The sequence below is a fragment of the Rhodnius prolixus genome, unplaced genomic scaffold (assembly GCF_049639745.1).
Source record: "Rhodnius prolixus isolate KJV_2025 unplaced genomic scaffold, Rpr scaffold_9, whole genome shotgun sequence".
Lineage (NCBI taxonomy): Eukaryota > Metazoa > Arthropoda > Insecta > Hemiptera > Reduviidae > Rhodnius > Rhodnius prolixus.
The window spans coordinates 9,462,844-9,485,538 of NW_027411604.1; the positions used below are offsets into that span (position 1 = coordinate 9,462,844).

At 33.0% G+C, this 22,695-nt stretch overlaps 1 protein-coding gene and 1 long non-coding RNA gene across 2 annotated transcripts in view; one reads left to right on the forward strand and one right to left on the reverse strand.

Moving 5' to 3' along the window:
• Nucleotides 1-13,895, reverse strand: part of LOC141454498 (uncharacterized) — a 64,918-nt gene extending 51,023 nt beyond the window's left edge. Inside the window, exon 1 of the long non-coding RNA XR_012458748.1 lies at nucleotides 13,750-13,895. This is a non-coding gene — a long non-coding RNA (uncharacterized lncRNA). The remainder of the gene's footprint in view (nucleotides 1-13,749) is intronic.
• The window catches only part of LOC141454493 (uncharacterized), a 167,678-nt gene that overhangs the window by 21,856 nt on the left and 123,127 nt on the right, over nucleotides 1-22,695 (forward strand). The gene's annotated exons all lie outside the window — the stretch shown is intronic.

A 22,695-nucleotide genomic window follows, 5' to 3' on the forward strand; every position in this document is an offset into this window, starting at 1 on the left:
ATGCTGTCAGAGTGCATTTAATTTTAGTGTAAATTCATTACTTTTTTTTATCGTAAAATAGTTTTTGAGAATACAAATAAGTCATGTGACAAAATATTTTATTCTGCAGCTGGAGCCGTTAGAAAAAGAGAAAATATCCCACGTAAAATATGAAGGAGCGGAAAAGAAGCGCCGCCATATTTGTATCCAATTTACAAACAGATCGGCGGCTAACAAGCGCCCCAATTATATTCCTATGTCTCGTCGCCATTCTGTCCTGTTTTTAATTTTTTATCCTTTTTCCTTTAAGGATTTTTTTTTTTTTATTATCTAAGGAATATTCTCGTCAATTTTCCTGCAATCCTAAGGAATAAAACATTTATTTTCATTGCTTTTTATTCCCCTTTCGGAAGAGATATTATGGCTGCAGTAAAATTTTCGACATTTTCTTTAGAAATGGACGTTTTTTAAGATCCAAGTTAAAAAGAAAGTGTTCTTAAGAAAATAGAATCTGTGTATTGATGGAAATGGAAAACTTTAAGTGAAGTACAGAAAATTGCAGTTATTTAGACGGCAAGACTTCGTAGAAGATGTACTAACGAGCAATGTCTAGGTGGAATGTAGGTTTGTTTATCGCTTGCTGGCTTTAAGTTCATTTAAGGGCCTCTTCAGGCTCAAAGCTCTAAGGGCTGTAAAGTGGAAGAGATATCCCATATTTACAGCCGCTAGTCCAGAAGAAGGAACTCGATTAATGTTGGATGGCCTCTTCACAGTGGCACAAATTAGGTAGCAGACCTTATAGATGGAGACCTGGATGACCCAACTACCTTTTCAGGAAAAACATCGGTGCCGTTACTTCCGCCCCACTCTTAATCCTACTTTGGAGCATAAAGAACGTCCTCCTTATTAGGGTGAAGGGACCGATAAGTGACAGCTTAAAAAAAAAATCGAGTTTCGTTTAGAATATTTTCCGTCATTTTGGCTCCAGGTGTAGGTTGTAAAATTGTACCGCTCCATTAGGATACATTATGTGCTATTAATATTTAAATAGCAGTAAATTCAATCTTTATGTCAACAAAAAATGATTTTTTTTTTTGTAAGTATGACAGTGACCCAGTGATAGATATGGGGTGGGACCAGTGATTGACAAACATTTATATTCATGAAACGACATTAGGTATGTATTCAAAATACCTAAATCACTTTTCCAATTGGATTTATAACAAAAATCAGTTTTATTCATAATTACGATTGGTTTTTTAATAGGCATACCTAAATAATCTAATATTTTTCAATATTACGCTATTTCATGCATTTTTTGACGATCAACCCTTAAACAACTATCCTACGTCCAAACCTTCAAGGACATCTGCAATTCCTTCTTTATTCTAGTCTCGAGAGACTTCATTATACCAAGCGTTCAAACTAGAATTGGTTACCTTGGCTCGAGAAACAGTGAGGTTTCCGCTTATCCTTGTAGCAATGATAGGATGACGGTTCCGAAATCGTGATTTACCTGGTAGGTTATTATTGAAAGGATCCGGTCTATCACCACTACAAACGGCTCATATCCCTTATAATACCCTTTTATTGCTGGAATATCAATTACTGGTGCCAAGTCGATTACCGGTCCCTTCGCTCTAAATAAAACTACAATAAATGACCCAGCTTTGCACCAAAATATGGAGCAATACAAAATAATAAATACTTCTTCAGGAGTCTTGCTCGACAAAAAACAGGATCTTGCAGTCTCAAAACTTATACTTCCGGAAAAAGAAAAAGAATCATTTTTTACGATATAAAAAGATGGCAGCAGTTTAATAGATTTTTGTAAATTAACTCCAGGTAAAATCCCTTACTGCCATAAAGTTTGGCATTTGGATGATGCATTCGTATATAACTATAGATAAGTTAGTGGCAGAATCATCAGTAGACAGGGTTAGATATATATATTTCTCTCAACAGGTAGTACTACTGCTGGTACACAAAGTTGAAGATCATTGTATGGTAGCCGCGTTGCGGGGGTGTAGGTAAGGTACATTATAGATTGGCAAACAGACTCTCTTGCCAGCTAATCATAGTTCCCATGGCAACATGCCTACTTGTTCTAAACAATAGGTTGGCGCGACCCCTATCGTCTGTCCCCTTTATCAGCTCCACCCTTCGTCTCCGGCAGACATCCGTCACTACTCAACTCTTCCAAGGCTATTATGATTATATTAGCCTGTGTAGAACATTAGTAAATGAATGAAACATAAATTTCATTAATAAATAACTACCTGAGGAAATAATTAATAATTTTAAAAAAAGGTGTATTAAAAGGGAATCCTTTTCTAAAATAGAAGCAACCAACAAACCTTCGTTACAAACCCCCACGCAAATATAGGTCATTCTGTTTGTTTCTAATGACGTCATTGTTCCTTTTTCCTTTTTTACCCCCAAAAAATCTACAATTTTTTTTAATTAATTAATTTTTTATTCTACTCTCCCTTTTTTGTAGCATGCTTAAAGTTTATCCATAATTTATTTATACATCCGTTTCCTTTTTGGCGATAGTTTCCTACCATTATTAATTTTTCGTTTTAAATTCAAGAATAATCCAGGTTTAGATTTTTCAATTTTAGAATTTTCATCGAAAATATTCAATTTGAGGTCCTCTGAGACAGAAAAAACTATTTTTTTTTTACAAATTAGTCTTTGTGTGTGAGCAGTATATCTCAAAAATTTATAATCATAAAAAGTACAAATTTGATAAATTGAATTCGATATTTATGGATCCTACCTTTTTATACAAGATAAGCTTACCGGAAGTGATCCTTTAATTTAAATTAGTTTAATTATAAATTAACAATTATTAGAGCAAAACTATTTAATGTATTTCTGAAAATGCCGTTTTTTCTCATTTTCGGCAACTTTTTTCTCGAAATCTATTAGATCTGGTTTGTTGAAAAAAATTACAGTTATAAAGGAGGGTTTGGAGTAAGATTTAAAGAAAATTTGGGAATTTTATCTTTTATAGAAAAATAGAAAAAAATGGTCAAAGTTGGGTGTTTTTCAACGTTACGCTTTTTCGTGCAGTTTTTGACGATCAACCCTTATACAACTGTCCTACCGGACAGTTTTAATTTTTAAAAAAAATGTTTAAAAACCTGAAATTGCGGTTCCATGAGTTCCACTCTAGTTAAGTAAATTTCTTTTTCAACAGTTTCTCAAGTACCGTAACCTGGGACTTCACGTGGACAAACGTTTGACATGGAACCCTCCATACTAGAATAAAACGAACTGAATTGAACCACAGGTACAGAATGCTGAAGAAACACTTCAGTAAAACGCTCTAAACTCATTTTACAAAAACAAAGAACAAATATATAACACTCTGCTAGCTCCAATGTGGGGGACTTATGGACTTGGAACTATACTAGGACTGGCAAACGCATAAACTTCAATCGCATTCAGTTCTTATAGACCAAAATCTGAGGATAATCATGCTCTCTTGAAAATTCCTATCGTTTCCGCCGAAGCCCATCTCCTTTACCTAAAAATTTCACTCGCAAACTATCCCTTCCCATTCAAATCCACTGTTCCAAGGTTCTCTCAACCTCAAATCTACCCCCACAAACCCTCCAAGAAGTTTGAGGCACCGTAGGCTGTGTGACCTCTTGGCTACCTCTGAATGTCGGCTAACTGGAGTGTGAGTAGTACTCCCTAACGTTTTAATCACTGGATCCGCCATCACTGGATGGCCACCGTTCAAGGAATCCAACCCAGTGTATGGTGCGCCGACGCTAACGTCAACCTTCATACTTATTGTACATTCATCCTTTTTACGTACTTGTTGTACTTGTAAATCGTGTAGTTAAAACAACATCGTTGGAGTAACGTTTTAGAATTTTTTTTTAATTTTAGTTCACTTTATTAGCCATATTTACAACTACAACAAATGGTGCATCAAGTAAATTTGATCGTACAGGTTAAATTTTCACATGAAACTCGTGATAAGAGTAATCACCCACTGATGAAACTCTTTCTCAATAGGTTGCACTCATATCAGTAGGTCCCTAGGCCACTGCCGCTTTAGTCGACGAGGAGAATTTTAGAAAATTAAAAAAAAAAAAAAAAAATCGCTTCACCTAACGATAAGTTACGCCTAGTTGATGACGCATTTTGACCGAAACCTTATTATCTGAAGCGCAAATAACCCTAATAACTGAATGCTAAATTTGAGTCATAAGAGGCCCTAAAATCAAATAAATAAAGAGGCTAGGCAATTTCCTCGTTGATGAGAAGCAAATAATCTATCAAAGGACCCATGAAGAGCAGGATAGTAAGTACGGAATTTTGAAAATCGATTAGGTGTGCTTTACAAAACAAAGATATCCAGAATCTTATGACTGGAGATAACGAGCTCAAATTAATATGGAGCTCTTTAATTACAATAATTATGGCAAATTCAATCTAAAGCAATAATTTTCACAAAAAAAAAAATAAAATTATCCATTTAATATTAAAATATTCCTGAAGGTAGTTCTCAATTTATGTTTTTAAAAAAAAATACCACAGTTCGCCTATCACCTGTTCGTTTTATAATTGAATTAGTCGTCCATATATTCAGGCAACAGTTCGCATGTTCCAGAACTGTGGGTATTAATTTACAAAATTAATTAGTAACCCCCCTCACCGTCCCGTTTTCACTGAACTAACCCACCCTCCACAGTAGATAATCCTACTGATTATTGATCTTCTTTCTCGCTTACACCACTCACACACTAACAATTGTAAATAGCATACAACTAACTCTTTTGCAACTAATTTACTAACAATTAAGTTTTGTTAGTTAGAATTGAAAATTAAGATTTCTCGTAATAAAAAGTTTCTACAACTTCGTTAGCTTTTCATAGTCGCTTGAAGCTTTAATGACCAACAACTAGACTTGCTCTTTCTGTGTTAACTAGTGATTATCACCTCTTTTCTAGTTTCTAGTTGTATCCATTCTTAATTGCTTCTAGGGGCTTTTGACTTGTTCAGACATGCACTTTGTGCTTCATTTTTTATAAGTCACCCTGTTCAAAATATTTTTTTTTTGCTCGGAAGTTTGTTACAAATGAAAATTAAGAATTTTTTTTCAAAGTAAATGGTAGATAATATAAAATAATAATAGGGAAGGGATTAGCTATGCGGTTAGCGTGATGGATTCCCTACGCGGAGGTCCCAGGTTCGAATCCAGCTGCTGGCTCTTACATTTTCTCTTTCTAGGAGTTTCTTACAGCTCAGTGTTCCGGTGTTGTCTGTAAGGAGAGAATACTGTCCGTTCGGAGGTTGGCAATGCATTGAAAAAAAGCTCCGTGCGCCAATAACCTCAGTTATTGACGCGCCTTAAATCATTTTTAAAAAAATAAATAAATACAAAATACTGCGTTTAGTTAGTTGTTTTTATCTAGTTGCTTTAACAAGGAGTTGAATGTCAGAATTCACGTATTAAATTTTTTAAAAAATGACAAAATTTAGGGCATTGATTAGACAAAAAATACAGAAAAATTAGTTTACAGGAACGATATTGATGAATAGCTATGCTGGGTTATCATCCACAAAATTTTATTTTACTTCCCGTTAAATTTGTCTGGAGTTGCTGTTATTTAATTTTGGAAGAGAGTGTGCTCTATGCTGTGGTTTCATCACCAATCAAGGGGAGGTATTTAGATGCACCATTTCGCTACGAAGACATAATATTCTCCACCAACATCTATGTGCTTAAGTCTATAGCAGAGTTAGCAATTAAATATGAATGTATTTAAAAGTTATAGCCGATTAGAATGAATGGAAGAAAATGATTAGAAAGGGATTACGTGATTTTACTTTCGGTTAAGCTATAAGGATGGCAGGAATATAGAGTACTGATCCATCCATTAGTTGTAGTTTATGTAAATAGTTGTACGATATATAGTAGAGGGATGAATGTGTGAAGCGAATGTATTTATAAGTAAGAACGGAGAGTTAGTGATATTCTAGTGATAAGCACCTAGACGATGCTGGCTGAATGGCGAAAGCCGATGCCAAAAAAACAGGGGAAAGTAATGCTGTGAGGGATCATCTTTTGGTTAAGAAATGTCGTGGTATCAGCAATGTTCTTATCACTGAGTGAAAATGTGGCTTTCGAAAGCAGTGGTCGCATTCTTGCTTCCTCTACACGATAAATGTTGATGATAAGTGATGGTGGCTATTCGTGTTGATTACTCTATAATTGACTTAAACAGTTCGCTTATTCATTGCCCAGTGATAGACAGTGTTGTCTGTATCAAGAGAGCACTGTCTGGAAGCTTATTGTGCACTGGACGCCTTTTGGACACGCATATCTTATCGTGCTTTAAATAAAGATAAATAATTAATAATCTGAAGAAATTAATAGTTAATGATAATTATATCTTTAATTATTTGCAGACACGGAATCTCCGCTGGAAAAAATGACATACTGGGCAGAATACATAAAGGGGAAATGTTAAATGATTTAGGGAGTCTAGACAGGTGCATCGGAGATGCTGCATGCACTAATTATGCCCTATGATGTGGTCCGTGGTATGTTCATCTTTTGACATGATGTTGTTTAATTTTAAACTGTTAAAATTTTATTATGTACAGTTCAACTTAGGAATAAATCACAATGTGATTGTTGATTTAACGACATATAATTAAGCCACTTCCCTTTTTTGTATGAGAGAGAATTTGGATCATGTAAAATATTCAAAATTGAATTTTTAACAGCCTGTGGAACCAATGAGGATGAATTTTAAAGGTGAAAAGACAAGACAACTGAAAAATCAGTCAGTTGCAATCCAATCAGAAGCTATCAAAAAATCAACCCATTTTTTCGACCTTTTTTTAGATCCAAATTGTTATAAAATAAGCAATATTTACGGTATAAACTCAATTTTTAAAAAATCAATCAATCAATCCTCAATCAACCTATTTTTTATTTTACTAGATCCCGAACAGGAAAAAAAATAAATAAAATAAATGGTAAAAACGTGTATTGTAATGGTTAGAAAGAAGTTTGATAAATTGCGTTATATTCAGCATACATTATTTGCTGTGGTACTGTATAAGGTGGTGCCAGCGACGTGCCAAAGGAGGAAGCAGAATGGAACGGAATTGTAAGCAGGCGGAAGTATGGTACCTTCTAATACAGTATTTATGTGCTGAGGGCCAAATAGAGGGTCTATATGTACTTCATGCACATGCGCCGCAGTCAGCTTACATATGCACAACAATATGTTAGGGGAAAAATAATGGAAAAATCACAAGTAGAAGGCAAAGAGTATATTTGGGTAAATTATTTATTTCATTTTCCAATTTTATAAAATGAAAACTTCAATGTTCTATCAGCGCAGGTGTGGCAGAAAATAAAGTAAATTATCTATTATAAAAAATATGAAAATAATGTTTTATAATCATTTTTGTAGATAAATAGTGAGAAACAGTTTTAGATAATGGTCGTGTGAGTGGTAAATGGACAAAAAACCAAATATGACATGTAGATGAATGCGCTATAAACCTGGGATAAATATTCGCAGGCTCCTATACTTTAAAAATGAACCGTTTCCTACCTTGGGTGCCTGGATATCACTAAAAACGTGATAATAATGAAGATTAAAAAGAAGAGCAATGCCGCCAAACAGGTGCTATTTGGGAGATCGATTCGTCTCATCAGAAGTGAGCTATTAACAAAGTTACTTCTGTCACTTCTACCATTCATCATCTTGGGCTGATCTACGCCTCCGAGTCGTGGGGCGGGTGTTAAAAAGCGTAGCTTTGTAAGTTGGAGATTCCAAGTTCGAATCCTGTTTGAAACTCATTTTTTATTTGTAACGAAAAATGGTTAATAATAAGGTAGGAAAAAAAAATTATTTTGTTCTTGACCTAGCCAAATTCCCGCTACACCAGAATTCATTCCAAACTGTCCAAACCTTTCGACCAGATACGCAACTTGCCACACAAACTATACAACCCACCCTCGAATCCTTTCCGAATGCTGAAGCCTCGAGGGTATCCTTCGAGGTTACCTCATCGGTATCCTGAGATTGCTGACTCATGATGGTCATCGTTGGGTGGCCCTCATTCATTTTTTTTTTAGTTTATTTTGTTCATGTACTATACGTAATTATTTATAATCTCCTTAACAAAAACTTACAATTTAAATAGTTAAGTATAAGGGTTGATTAAACGCCAAAAGGTACACAAATCAGCTAGTACCCATCATTACTTCATTGATATTATTTAAGTAATTTTACTGTATTAATTTTCATTAATATTTTTTCAGAATTTATTAGATGTCACATACCCTTATGCTAGCGATTTTCATCTATAAAATATCTAACTTATTTTGATTTCAGCCATATGGTTAATTTCCTTCACATTAACATATTTATCCACAAAATATGTTAGCTCAATTCGATAAATAAATAAGCCATGAAATTTAAATAAATATCGACTCGCCTGTAATATCCAGTAAATATCCTTAACGAAATGCAAACAAGAATTCAATGGCCGTTTAAATTGTTTCAGTTTAATATTTACCTAAAATATGTCCGCCTCACAAATCGGATTAATGCAATGCATTGTAGTATTAAAAGAAAAATGGCATGCTGCTTCATTGTAAACTACATAATATTGGAACATCAGGGCAATACTGTAATTCGATATAACTCGATTCATTTAAAAACAATACAAAGATAAGGACTTATTAATGTATAATGGGAAATCAACTTGTAATACCAACTATTATTAGAACAACTAGATTTTCAATAAAGGAAATAGACAATAAAAGATATATTTTCACTTCTGAGGCAGTTTTTCATAATTAGTTGTAATTGCAGGTTTTTTTTTACTTACTAATTTTCATTCGACAAACGAAATGAACATGGTTAAATGTCATTTATTTCAGATACACAAAAAAGCCCTAGCATTACTGAGTTTCTATAACTTCTACCTATGAGATTATTTAAGGGTTTAGACCCATTGGCTGTTACAACGGGCTATCCATTGACTGTAAGAGTTGCGAATTAGTTGAATTAAGAAGTCGAAATCTGGAACCAGGAAAGCTCAGGGAGCTCTTGGCTAGAGTGCAGAGATTACAGCAGCGCTAAAACTCTTAGTGGAGTTGCCTTATCTATTTCTAATGCTGAGTGTGCAACAGTCTTGCGCTTAGGGTGATTTCTTTTGGTAATTCAACCAAGTTCCTTCAAGATTTCTGCTTTGAACATCCATTCGTTGAGACACTGAGATTAAGGACTCATTGAGCCATAATAGTCTGGACACCCAACGACCAAAGGGTACTATTTAATTTCTAGATGGATCCAAGTTGGCTTGGGGCTTAGGAACAGGATCTATGGAGTGAAACCAAGAGAGGTTACTTGGTAGTCATTAGAAGATTGGGTAGTATGAAATCTTGACCTATGCTCAGGAATACTTTAGAAATCGCCTTAGAGATGGAGAGGTTCTCATTTCGTAATATCGTATTTCAACATCCGAAGGATTTAAAAAAAATACTATTACACGTGTAACACGCCTCTCATTGAATGTACAGCATCCCCAAAATTCCAAATCGAATGACACTTCATTCCTGAAAATTGGTTTACGCGTTTTACTACAAAAAAAAAAAATAGTTAACCCCAACAAGAACAATCTTTGAAAATGCCATTTTTGCCCATTTTTTCGGTATAGTTTCTCTCGAAAACTAATTTATCTGTGTTGTTGCAAAAAAAGGGTAAAAAACCCAAAAAATGGAAATTTAAACTTTTTATAGGAAAAAAAAAGAAAACATTTTCCAACATCAACTTTACTTCATGCATGCAGTTTTTAGCTATCAACCTTACCGGACAGTTTTTATCTAACCAAACCATTACCATAACCTGAATATTACTTTACTGGAAAGTTCCACTGGAGAAGGGAAGATGATAGAGGGCCTGTATGAAGCACTGTAAAAGCTAGAAGCTTTTTAAGAGGAAATCATCAAATTTCCTACATAAATCAGATAAATCAATCTCTCATGATGGATGATAATTCGAAACCGATCAAAAACCAGACAAACTTATCGTGCTATATCGGATGAAATCAACTATATTACCTAACACTGTGGTCCCAACCATATTTTCAGTTATTTACATTAAAAATTCAATATAATATACAAAACTCCCTGATGTCCTCATTCCAGCCGGAATACATTTTCAAATATTAAACTTCCTAGCAAACAAAATTAGAAGAGCGACAATCCCGGCAGAAATATAATGAAATAAATTTAATGCCTGCGTCTAGCTTATCTACTAATACCTCAACTGGTATGAAAGCTGGATTAATTCTTGCCAAGTGTTGTATTGAAATCTTAATCTCGGATAATAACTAATGCGGCAGCTTTTGTGAAACTTTTACAGAAATTATTATTATTTTTTTTTTTTGAAACGTAATTAAATTAAATAGAATGACGAATTGCTATTTCCATCAGATTACATTATGGTCTCACTTTTTGTTTTAGTATTCTCATACAATGAATTTTCCTTTTATTCTCCTCCTTTTAAGTACTCGTACTTACAAGTGTGTACTTGTATGTCAACATTTTCAAAAAACCGAATATCCACGGGTTTATATCCGTTTTGAATTTATACCAATTTTTACCAAAAGAAAAGTCTGAGGAAGCTCAAACTTTAGCAATATATAATTTGCAAATTTTACAATGTTTTCCCTTAAAGCTCCCAAGATATGACTCAGCTAGTATTGTATTTCCTGTTACTGAAGAGATAAAATCCAAGTTTGAAGATCGTAAGGAATGGTAATAAAAGGGTATTATGAGCCTTCATTCTAGATCTTTTATTCTATTTTTAATTCTGAAAAAAACTTCTTTTTTTTAAATTATTTATTAACCCCAACAGATTTTTTTTACTTTTAACTTTTTTTATGCATTTTTATTTCCAATAAATTACCTTTCACCTTTGCATCAAGTTCATTATAAATATGCCTTTGTTTAATGAAGTATTATAATTTGGAAGAGAAAACAAGGCTTTTAACAAACAAGTGCTGCTATCTCTAGAGCGACCTTGTTAACAGATTATTATTTTAAAAAAAATTATTATATTCTCTTTTTTATATCCAAAAATATTTGTTTTTAACCTTAGCGTTATTGTCATTGTATTTATTGAAGCGTTTAAATTTCGCAATTATTCTTGATGGTTAAGATAAGATTATACTAATCGTGAAACGCTTCCCCAGTGAAATGTGCATTTAATGTGTGCGCAGCTTACAGTTGCATACAGTGTTTATTCAATGCAGTTTACTGTAACCAACATCTGATAAGTTAATATATTTAGCTATAAATGCCTTGTTCCCACTTTTTATGACCATAATTGCAGTTTAATATCGCTAGCAATAAATAACATGAACTGAGCACGGTAGCAACATAAAAGTAGTTTTTAAAGGGGTAGGAGATGTTTGCTTTTTTTTTCTTTTATTACTGAACATGGGAAATGATTAATAAACTTTATATTGTCGCAATTTATTGTCTCTCTAGGAGCTGTGAAAATCTGGATAGGGTAGGATGTGAGGAGGATATTATGTGGGGAAAATGTGGTATGAAACATGCTCATGATTTTCATCTTGGTGAATTTACTTGAACGAATTTTCATCAAATCAGATTTTTATTTGTTTATGCCTTATTTTAAAGACATTATCATTATTTGCTTCAACATAGCTGAAATCCACGGCAGGGAGGTTAATAGTTCCAATAATGGTGTAGAGGTTATCCTAGTACACTCACTGTGGGATCATTGTGGGAATGATCATTTCACAACACCTTTGTGCTATTGCAAGTCATAAGAAGTGACCCAGGAAAGCAATCTATTGAGGCCAAAGACACGCTTTACAAGGCTGTTGAGCATCAAGTTGCCGAAAAGCCCAATTTCAGAGTAGGTTGGCGGTTTGGCCTAAGTGTTTGGGCAGGAAATGGTCCTCCCAGAAAGGAATTGGACATATATAGCAGCTGGGAGTGGATATACTAACAAACAGGTCTCCGAACGTTGGGTTTTCCCTGGAGAGACTGGGTGTTGGAAAGATGTGTACTCTCCTTACCCCTACCAGTGCGCTAATTGGTAGTGTTATCTTTAAAATATCAGAAAACGCTAAGTCTCTCTTCCTAGAACATCCCTTGATTTGAGGGAGCCATCCTGAGAACGTTGAGAAGTGGCATGGGTGACTCTAGACAGTATCCACTGCTTTCCCTCCTCCTTCTGAAGAAGCCTGGAGAGCTTACTGTTACCAGGTGTTCGATAGAAATATATCCTTAATATATAATATTAAGTAATAACTACTCGTATAATTAGAACTTTTACACGTAAAAATCATTTTAGCGAAGATCTAAGAAGGACTGGAGTAACAAGAGTTCTTTTAAAGCACCATCCCACTGAACCGTACGGCGTTCAACACATTTGTAAAATAATAAGAATTAGGTATTTTGTTAAAACTCTTGAGTGAATTTCTTGAACATCTTGTTTTTATTACATAGTAGCTGTAGAATCCTGTCTACAGTCTGCACAGAAGAAGACCTATGGCTTTTTACTAATCTTTTATCGAGAATTGAGTTTATAAGGAAATTTTGACAAGTCATGCTTTCTTTAAAAAGTCCCATGGTTCTATTGAAGCCACCAATAATATTTAGTTGCAATTCGAGGTTTGTATAAAATGTTAAGGATTTTATATATTGCAGTAAGAGACGCGTTTATAAGTGTGATATTAAGCATTTAGATTCAACACATGTAATATTTATACAATGATTTTAATGGCAATTGATGGTGTTGCAATTTCAAATCTGGACTTCAAAATGTTTTGTACCCCCTAACATTCCTTAGAAGGGACTTGGCCACAACAAAGCACTTGGTATGAAATAATTGTTTCAGTAAAACAAAAGTAAAAGAATTTATACTCTCTTAATTTTACCTCTTTTGTAATTAATGCAATCCCCAACAAAATAAAACAAAACACAAAACAAGAAGTACGAAAACAAAAAAGGATCAGATTTAGAAGCGGATCATTGGCTTCAATTTTGCTCTTAACAAGAATATTAAACAAATAAGATTTCACTATTCTGTTTAGCAGAGATTTCACACAATAAAGCAAACTCCTGGAACTCTCCTTGCTAACTTAAAAGTCATCAACAAGATACGAACTTCTGACTGAGTTGAATTTAATTTAAAACATTCTATCAGTAGAAGCGACAATGACTCTGTTGTAGTAGAATCCAGCTGTAATATGTAAGTACAATTGAGTCCTTACATGTGGTTATAATTGGATGTTTGTATTGAAAATTTTTGAGGTTATGCTGTGCAACTAATTTAGATACAGCGGTGTGATTCAACATTTAAGTATTGTGACCAATGTTCAATTATTTTCTTTGGAGAAATACTCGAAGTTTAAAAAATGTAAGTCTAAAAATGTAATGGTCCGAAAGTTTCACATTTAAAAGTATTTCTTGAGCTGTGTCATTACTTTTCATTAACCAACTGTTGTACGAAAAACTAGGTAATGAAGAACGATAATATTTATAAACATGCAACTATTTAGATGCAGTGTGCTGATGTTTAAATAGCCATTATAATTAAAAGATATACCAGAAGTTACTATGAAATGGTTTTGCCATTTTATTCGTGTATCTAGAGGAAAGGTGAGTGTAGAATTAAAATAAAGTTTGATATTTATCTCTATTCTTTTAAAATGTTGCTATTAAATACAACTTACCAATTTAATTCCAACTCTGAATTCTATTTAAGGGATAAATGCATCAACGTTAGTGAGTTTTTCAAGCCCTGTGAAAAAACAAAATCCATATTAACCAAGAGAGGAATTATGTTCTAATTAGAAACGAAATATTGAAATTATGTTGAGGTAAAAGACAGGTACTAATCATAAAACCATTTACAAGTTATTTTTCAAAAATTCCTTATCTTTGATATTTCTGTGTGGGCTAGTGATCCTCAAGTTAATCTTAACTGTTAACTCTTAATACTCATTCATAAAGACGCTTCATTAAAAGTATAGTTCAATTGGAGGATGAGCACAATTTGGGAATGACAAACGTTCATTATTCATTAAGAGCTGATTGCAAGTTGAAATTAAATCCAATTAAGAAAAATCGGATTTAAGGGGTATTAATTATTGAAGTTATTAAAATTTTTACAACGTAATTACTTGCACATGTTGATTATGATGTCTTACAAAGTTAGAGACAGTTTGTTAGAGAATTTCAGAGACAAGCGAGTCAAAATTTAAAATAATTACTTTTCTAAGAGTAATCTCTTCAGTTAATTAATAAATGAATATATAAGTTAAACATATAAGTAATAGTATTTGAACTTACTTTAGATATTCTCTGTAGTTAACAGAATTAATGTACTTGAGAATTTGGATTATAGCGTAATGGCCTTATGGGTAGGGGTTGCCAAGGTTGACCTTTTTGTCAAATTAAAGCCTATTAATTTTGAAATACGTATATAAATTTTTTTTTTAAATGTGACAAAGATATATTAAATCTTTTTAATTTTTTAAATTTACTAATAATTATGTGTAGTGCATTGAATTAAGTTTTTAACATTAAAAAAAATATTAGAAATTTTCTCGATTAGTATAAAAAAATTAAGTTGTATAGATTATAAAATTAATTTTTAGTATTATTTAAAGTTAACTTTTTAAATTGCTTTTTTTGATTTTCATTTTTCGAAATTTTTGTTGCAGATTTACGACATCCCTTATTCTAGGAGCCATATTGTTCGCTACAGTTCTGTGATACGCGATCCAGTAAAGAATTAAATTTATTTTTTTGTGATACTCTTTAAATCTTCGTAAAGTTTATATATGTTATTTGTGCAGAATTAATTAATAAGAATAGTTTTATTAATGAGTATGTCTTTTTAAAATAATTACTATTAGTAGTCTGTAATTCTAGGACTACTTGAAAGGGGGCCTCAAGGTACGTGTTCCTGTTCATTGTAAATTAGTTTTTATTCCTTTTTACTACTTCTTGATTAATAAATTTAAAAGATGGTCGGTTAAAATAAAGATGTTGGTCAATTTTCACATAATTACCAGTTTTTAAGTTATATGAATTAATTGTTAGGATGATCGTATCTAATGCGTTATTTAATTTGAATATATGTTCAATTTTTTTAAAGATGGATGCCATGCATTGAATAGAAATTTTTAGCTATTGGTTTTTCAATTTATTTATCATAAAACGAATACAAAATTTAATATTCAATTAGTAAAATCATTGAAATTTGTTTTTCAGAAATTAATTTTTACAACATTGTCTTCTACGCCAGCTTTTTTAATTTCATTGATATTAATGGTTTGATATATAAGTTTTGAATATTATTAATTTTTAAATCATCAAAATTGGTGCTAACAAAAACTTATTATGAAATTTGTGGGGATTGTAGAACACTCAGATGTCATTATTTCTCATTTACAATTAGACTAGTTTGTTAAAATTATGGAAGTTAAAGTAGAACTACATAATAACTAAGAACTAGAATGCATCATATAATAGGTGATTCTTAAATAATGTTCATTTGCAATTTCTGCAGATAAAAAGAAATGTTTTAACTCAAAAACTTATTTCAATCTTTGTTTTATTCTTTCATTCTCCTAGTAGAAGGAAGTATTGTCTTCACTCATGCGAAGTAAAGAATTAAGTGTTCAATTCGATGAACATATAGTTTGACTACGAAAGCAAAATAATTTTTTAAGAACAATTAAGTGGAAAATTTGTGATTATAAGATTTAGCTAAGGCGTAATTGTTTGTTCATGAATATAGCTCTTAAAATGAATGTGTGAGTAGATCAGTTTGTTGCCTTCCATTTCTTAAATAGAAATTCCATTTTATCACTTAATCTTGTAAGTCAGATGACTTACCTTTATGTTTTGCTTAATTCGTTGCATTTTAGAGTTTTCCAAATATGGATTTTTTTAAGGAGACATTTTATTGAATCAAATATATCTTTGGCCATTTTGAGACGTTTCAATCTATTTTATTTTATCTTAGTTGGCATTTCTGATTCTTCGGGTACTACAACTTCAAATACAAATTAATGTTTTGTTTTTTTTTTTTTATTAAAAAATCGTTTCTTATTTACTACATGACTTTAATAGACCGATTTGATTAGGGAATTTTTTTTCTAAAATTGGCAATTTTAGAAACATTTTATCCACCATTAATTATCTTTTTTAAATTTTCACCCACTTTAGATTTCTTTCGACCATTTAAAATGGTAAGAAATAGACTTTTCATATTATTAAGCTTTGTAAACATATTTTTTCTTACTACTTAAGAACTGTACACGTGTATGGTGAATGTTAAGAGTCTGTACGAATTGAATTGTTAGTATCAGCTTTTTGTAAGGGATTGTCCAGAGGTCGACAGTGCACTGGAAAAAGTTCCGAACGCCATTAACCGCAGTTGTTGACGTGCTTTAAATCTTTAAACTTAAAAAACTGCCTTCATTCTGAGATCCCTTATCCATAATTTCTATTATTGCCTTTTTAACAACTATCGATAAATGCTCTTAAAGTAATGGTCATTCATCACTTATTGTGACATGTGTACATAGAGGTGACAAATTAGTTGGAAATATCATTTTAGAAAGGTGTCTAACTACCCATCATACCTTGGAGTCCCTAGGAATCAATCAATTTACTCACAACAACTATAACTGATAGATTTATATGCAAATACATATCAGCTGTCTCCTCAACCAACTTCAAAGTGGTCGCAATGTTTGGATTCTCCGCGATTTATTTTTTTTAATTTTTGGGTATGGTTTTTTTTTACAGAAACGCAGTGTTTGTGAACTCAATTTTAATTCTCTGCGAACTCAAAGATTTTCTCTTTTATCCTATATCTCTCACAACATCTAAACTTTTTAATTTTTTGATAATCTCCTCATTTTGTTTGGATTAAAATCATAGTAGATAACTTGAAACGAGGAGATATTTTAGACTTAAAGGTTTGGTGGTAAAAGCGTAAATTCAGATTTTATTAAGCTTTTTGCAACAAAACAAGAATTCTAGTAAGCAAGGCGGTAGTATTTCATAGATTTAAAGAGCAAACTTTTCTCTACAATTCAGTTAAAATTTCATTAAAATCTGACCAATACGAAGAGAGATATAAACGTTTGAAATTTGAACGAATTGGAAAACCTCCAAAATTTAACTTTCTATATCTCATTAACTATTATGACTAAAACATTGCAATTTACATCAGTTTTTAGTTTTTTGATAAACGAATGATGTTATTCGGGTTATCCTTTTTTCTTTTTCTTTTTTTATATTTTTTCTTCCTTAGTTTTTTCATCACCTCTATTATGTATTTTTTTATGTTTACTATGTATTATGTTATTATTTGTATTTTATTACTTTCATTCATGGAATGTGTAGTTTAAGTTCTTTTTTCATTTGTAGCAACTCCGGGCTAAAGGTGTTGCACCTATAAGCTTGTTAATAAAATAAATAAAATAAATAAATTTACATCAGTTTTTAGAGCAAACGTTTCTCTACAATTCGGTAAAGAATTCATTAAAATCTGAACAATACGAAGAGAGATATAATACGTTTGAAATTTGAACGAATTTGAAAACCTCCTAACCTTCTATATCCCATTTATTATAACTAAAACATTGCAATTTATACCAATTATAGAGCAATTATATATAATAAGCAAACCTATATATTATATAGGATGGTAAATCATGCGATCACTTACCTAAGATCTTTAATTGAAATGACATGTTAGAGAAGAATATTATTTATCTTGCTTAAAACACGTGATTATTAAATTTCTTTTTCAACTTGACTGCTAACTTTATTTACCGGAGAAAAATGTTGATAAAGCACGAACACAACTTCATAATGTTTGTTTATTTTAAGAAAAACTTGGAAATTTCTGGGTCAATATTTGTTTTCCTTTTGCTTTTCTGTCTTGATGAAAACTGATATCACCATTTTTGGATAATTTATTGTCGTTTTAAGATGATATCAAATTGCTTTGCAAACACTTCTATTACATCTTTCTCTTCTTCCATCTACTTTCTACATCTTCTGCAAGAAATAGAAAAAAAAAAAAAAAGCAAAGGCTAGAAAGTTGAGAAGAGATTTAAAGCGATGAACGGGAGACAGTGTGAGAGACCTTGTGACATTAAGAACTAACATAGAAGGAAAAGTGGAAAATAAAAGGGCCATACTCCTACATTCCAGGCGGCTATACTAGAGGACCTAACAGCCCTTCACACATACACACACCAAGCCACTTTGTAGCCACCATTTGGTGGAGAGGAAAGAAGAAAGCCTTCGGAGTGGTTAGATAAACTTACTTTTCTAGTTTGTTTATCCAACGGTATTGTTAGAGGACCGTGGGTTGGACCCATTGGCAGTCTAGCTAACCTTTATCAGTCCCGCTAGAGTTCTCTGCTTGCCATTGGGCTGGTAAGTTGTTCTAGCCCGGGTAACGGGATATTGGGCAAAGTTACACGTTGCACAGCATGAGTTTTTCTTTTTTTCTCTTTAGAGTGCTGAAATATCCGTTATTGGATCGGCTTGACTTTTTCTTTGTATTACCATTTTATTTGTGTAATTTCGGTTGAATTCTTAAGCCTTTTAACTTTCTCTTTCTGTTAGAATGGCATTTTCACAGTCAATATTCTAAATAGATTTTGTTTCTTGGTCGTGGAATCTCCTATATTTAAACTTAAGACATGTCCTACAATCGTATTACCAACTTCTGTCTTGAGAAAGTTTTAAGCTCTCCTGTAACTTCTAAAAGGTGGATTTGAACCATTTGACACTTATTTTAATGGCTCGTTTTCTTTTTGGTGCAAAAAACCTATTTACTGGACTTCCACAGGTAGTTTTTTAAAGATCTACCCTCTTTACTCGGGATAGAATGTTTGCCTTTTCAAACTACTTACTTTATTACTTATTAACAAGTTTTAGTAAATCTCTTAGTCGCTTAAACTCATTTTTTTTTTTGTGCAAAGAAACTTTTCCAAGGTGAGTAAACGTGCCTCGAAAAAATGAAACTCTGATACGAATACTCACACGACTTTTTTTGAAAATACTATAAAAAAAAATACCTCGGCCCTTTCCCTCTCGCCATTGTCCAAAAAACTAATTTTTCGGAAAAAATATAATAATAATATGAAAGATATAGATCTGTGAGTGTGTAATGTGTATACGAAAATCTCAAAAAGTGAATTGTCAGATGTGTAGATGTATTTCTCTTTTAGGATTATTTGATTTTTTTTTTTCTCGTAAATTCGAAATATTAATGATATATTTAATCTACCTTGAAATGGCTCAAGGTCCCTGAAATAATTTTGCGAGGGGATCAATACATTCCCACATCTAGAGGTCACCCTTAATCGAAGTTTTTGGAAAAAATATTGCTAATCAAAATTGCTGGTTTGTTTGTAATCACTATTAGATAAGATTAGATTCTTGTAGGGCAACCTTAAAGGCCTACTCCACCGCGACCCCGTGAATCTATTGTGGCTCCTACTTCTCTATCCGTCCGTTTAATCAGACTCTTAATTCTGGAGAGCAGCTTCTGGGTAATGCTCTCAGGCCTTCCTCTCCAAGGTGTGACATCCTTAGCCCAGTCAAGTCCCTCGCACTGACACAACACGTGCAGTGCCGTTTCCTCCTCCTCCTTCTGACAGAACCTACACAGGCCATCATCTTCTAGGCCCAAGCGATGCATGTAGTTTCCTTAGCCTGCATTGGTCTGGTGAATAGGCCTACAATTATCCTTATATCCACACGGGCTTGATGGATTAATTTTGCAGTCAGCCTTGGCGAATAGCCCAGGCTATGAACTTTTTCGCCTGTCTCTTCCCCAGTGGTGGCCTTGTAATCACTATTCAAGTTTACATAAAATTATGGTGTTTTTTTTTGTATATAAAACTTCAAAATACTGAAAAATCTCTGTAAGTAAGCGGTACTTCCCAATTTCCTCTCATTTTGGAGAATATCAAACTGAAAAAATAATTCAGTATTTTGGTGCTATCGCTTAAACGGGTATGATCCAAACTTTTCTATCGCGATCCGTAATGGCAATTGCGCAAAATCTAAAAATTGGAATTTACGGTTATTTTTTTTAGTTTTTGGGTCATGAAAGGACCCCCCATACTCAAAATCTAAATCTAAATGTTGCAATTATTTTTGTTGAAAGAGTAAAGAAAACAAATTAATTTGTTTACCAAAAAAACTTCAAAAATAACAGCAGCTTAATGAAACACGAATGTTTCTTTTTAATTTTTCTTAAAAAGCTAATAATAAAACCAATTTGAAAGACTCTTTTTTAAAGAGAAAACAAAGAAAATAGCAAATTTCTACCAAATTTAAATTAATGAATTACATTTTACTAACTTCGTTAGCAGTTACAAATTGAAATGTTTAGCAAGATACAGTTGTCAGTTCTCCATCTATCTCTGGCAAGGTATATAAATGAAATGAACTCAGGTTTATTGTTAGCTATTGTATATATATGTATACATTGTTCAACTCTAGAAACTTCACAATGTAATACCTGTTGATATAACATTCTGCTTCAGATAAATCTGCTCTACTTCTGCCAAATTGTGTATCCAATATTTCGTTACTTAATTATTAATAATTAATGCAGTAAATAATATCGTTCTTCCAATCAGCTATTGGACGCTTCATAGTGATATTTTATTGTTTCATCAGTGATATGATACAATCATATTCAGAAAATATCGATCTGTCAGTACATTTATGGTATTGAATAGATGTACAGTTGGTTCCATCGTTGTACAGACTATTGATGTATGCAAAGTGTTTTCAATGCTCGGTTGGTCTATAGATCGTAAGTTAGCGTTTCTCCTAACTCCATTGTCTATATAACTTTAGGCATGTCGATGTTTACTATTCACAAGTTTTATTATAGATTTTTTTAATTAAATTCGATTTTAATCTAAAAACGTTTTGACCGCTTATTGGGAAAAATACTTTTTTTTTAAACTTTTTAACTTAAACTTATCTTCTTATCTACTAACAAAGATCCATAAATAGCTCATAGAAACCTTCAGTCTCAACTCACCTCCTTAGAAAAATGGTTCAAAAAATGGGCTATCACACTGAACGAAACAAAATCTCAAAACATTACCTTCACTCTTCGACGCATCACTCTTTCTCCAGTCTTTTACAATCTTATTCCTTTCCCAATAGTCAACGTAGTCCACTACCTTGGGCTTTACCTTGACAGAAGACTTACATGGAACCCTCATACTCGACTTAAGAGAACAGAACTCAACAGACGCTTCCGACAACTGAAAAGACTACTCGACAACAGATCAAAACTCACTCTGGACAACAAAAGACTTATATAAAAGTAAAGTAAAGTAATTGCCTATTTTTTCAGGCGGGGCTTAACGTCCAACTACCAATTAGGTGTCGTGGACGGAGGCGACTAGCAATCATACTTTACTGTGAATTTCTTTTATTAACTATTAAATAAAATCCAAGGCCTAAGACCGGGGAATCGAACCCAGTACCACAATGCATATTAGCTTTGCAGGTCTCGCCTCTAACCGCTCGGCTACCATGGCGCCTAAAAAGACATATATGTAAGTATACTAAAGCCAGTCTGGGCTTATGACATCGAATTGTGGGATGCAACCAAACACTCAAATCTGCAAAGGATCCCAGTCCTTGCAATCTAAAATTCTCCGCTCTATAGTAAACGCTCCTTTCTACGTCACCAATCAAACCATCCACACAGACTTGAACATTCCTTTCGTCACACAAGTTGCTGAAAACACGATACAGAAAATTCCATCTTAACCTTCAATCTCATCACAATCCACTAGTACAACATCTATCTTCCAGAACATTTCCAGACAACACTACCAGACGTCTTAAAAGACAGTATGGCCTCGCGAACTCCTCTCTGATGAAGAGAGTCAGTAGAATTTAGAATGTTTTTTTTGGAGTGTTACCGCTGGGTAACTTCTCCACTCTGATATGTGGGAATGTTATTTAATGTTATCATTGTTGCTTATAACGCAAAATGCGTTGATTGTAACTAAATAACTAAATAAATAATTAAAAAACTTTTTAACTATAGTATTTAAATTTTGGAAGCTAGTACCGTTCTTATGCTGGTCGGCCATTATCGTAGCCGTCAGTGCCGAACATGTTGGCAAGTTTTTCAAACTAATGACTTTACAGAAACTTATAAATATAAATTTATAGAAAACTAGGGGCGGAGACATATATCTCTTGACACCGCAGCCAAAAGAGGCTTAGTGTGCCCTTCCTCTTTGGATCTAGTAGACAAAACCTCCCCTACTAAAGAGGTTGAGGACTTTCTATGCTCAAAAAATCCAAAGGTTTCATAGCGCAACCACTCGATTGTAACGCAATCGAACAGCAGGTTAGAGGCCGTTTTCTCCTATTCCTAACACAATCTGCACAACTGCACAACGGTTCCCAGCTAATAAGCCCCCACCTTGTTATACAGATGCTTCCTAGACCTACCATGCCCCTGTGAATAGGCCAGTGATAATTTGATTCCTACTCAAGCACAGAGTCTCTTTGGTTCTTTTGTAAACCACATAGTACGGTTCACAAATAAATTTTACTCTGGAGGGACAGTTATGACGTCACCCTGC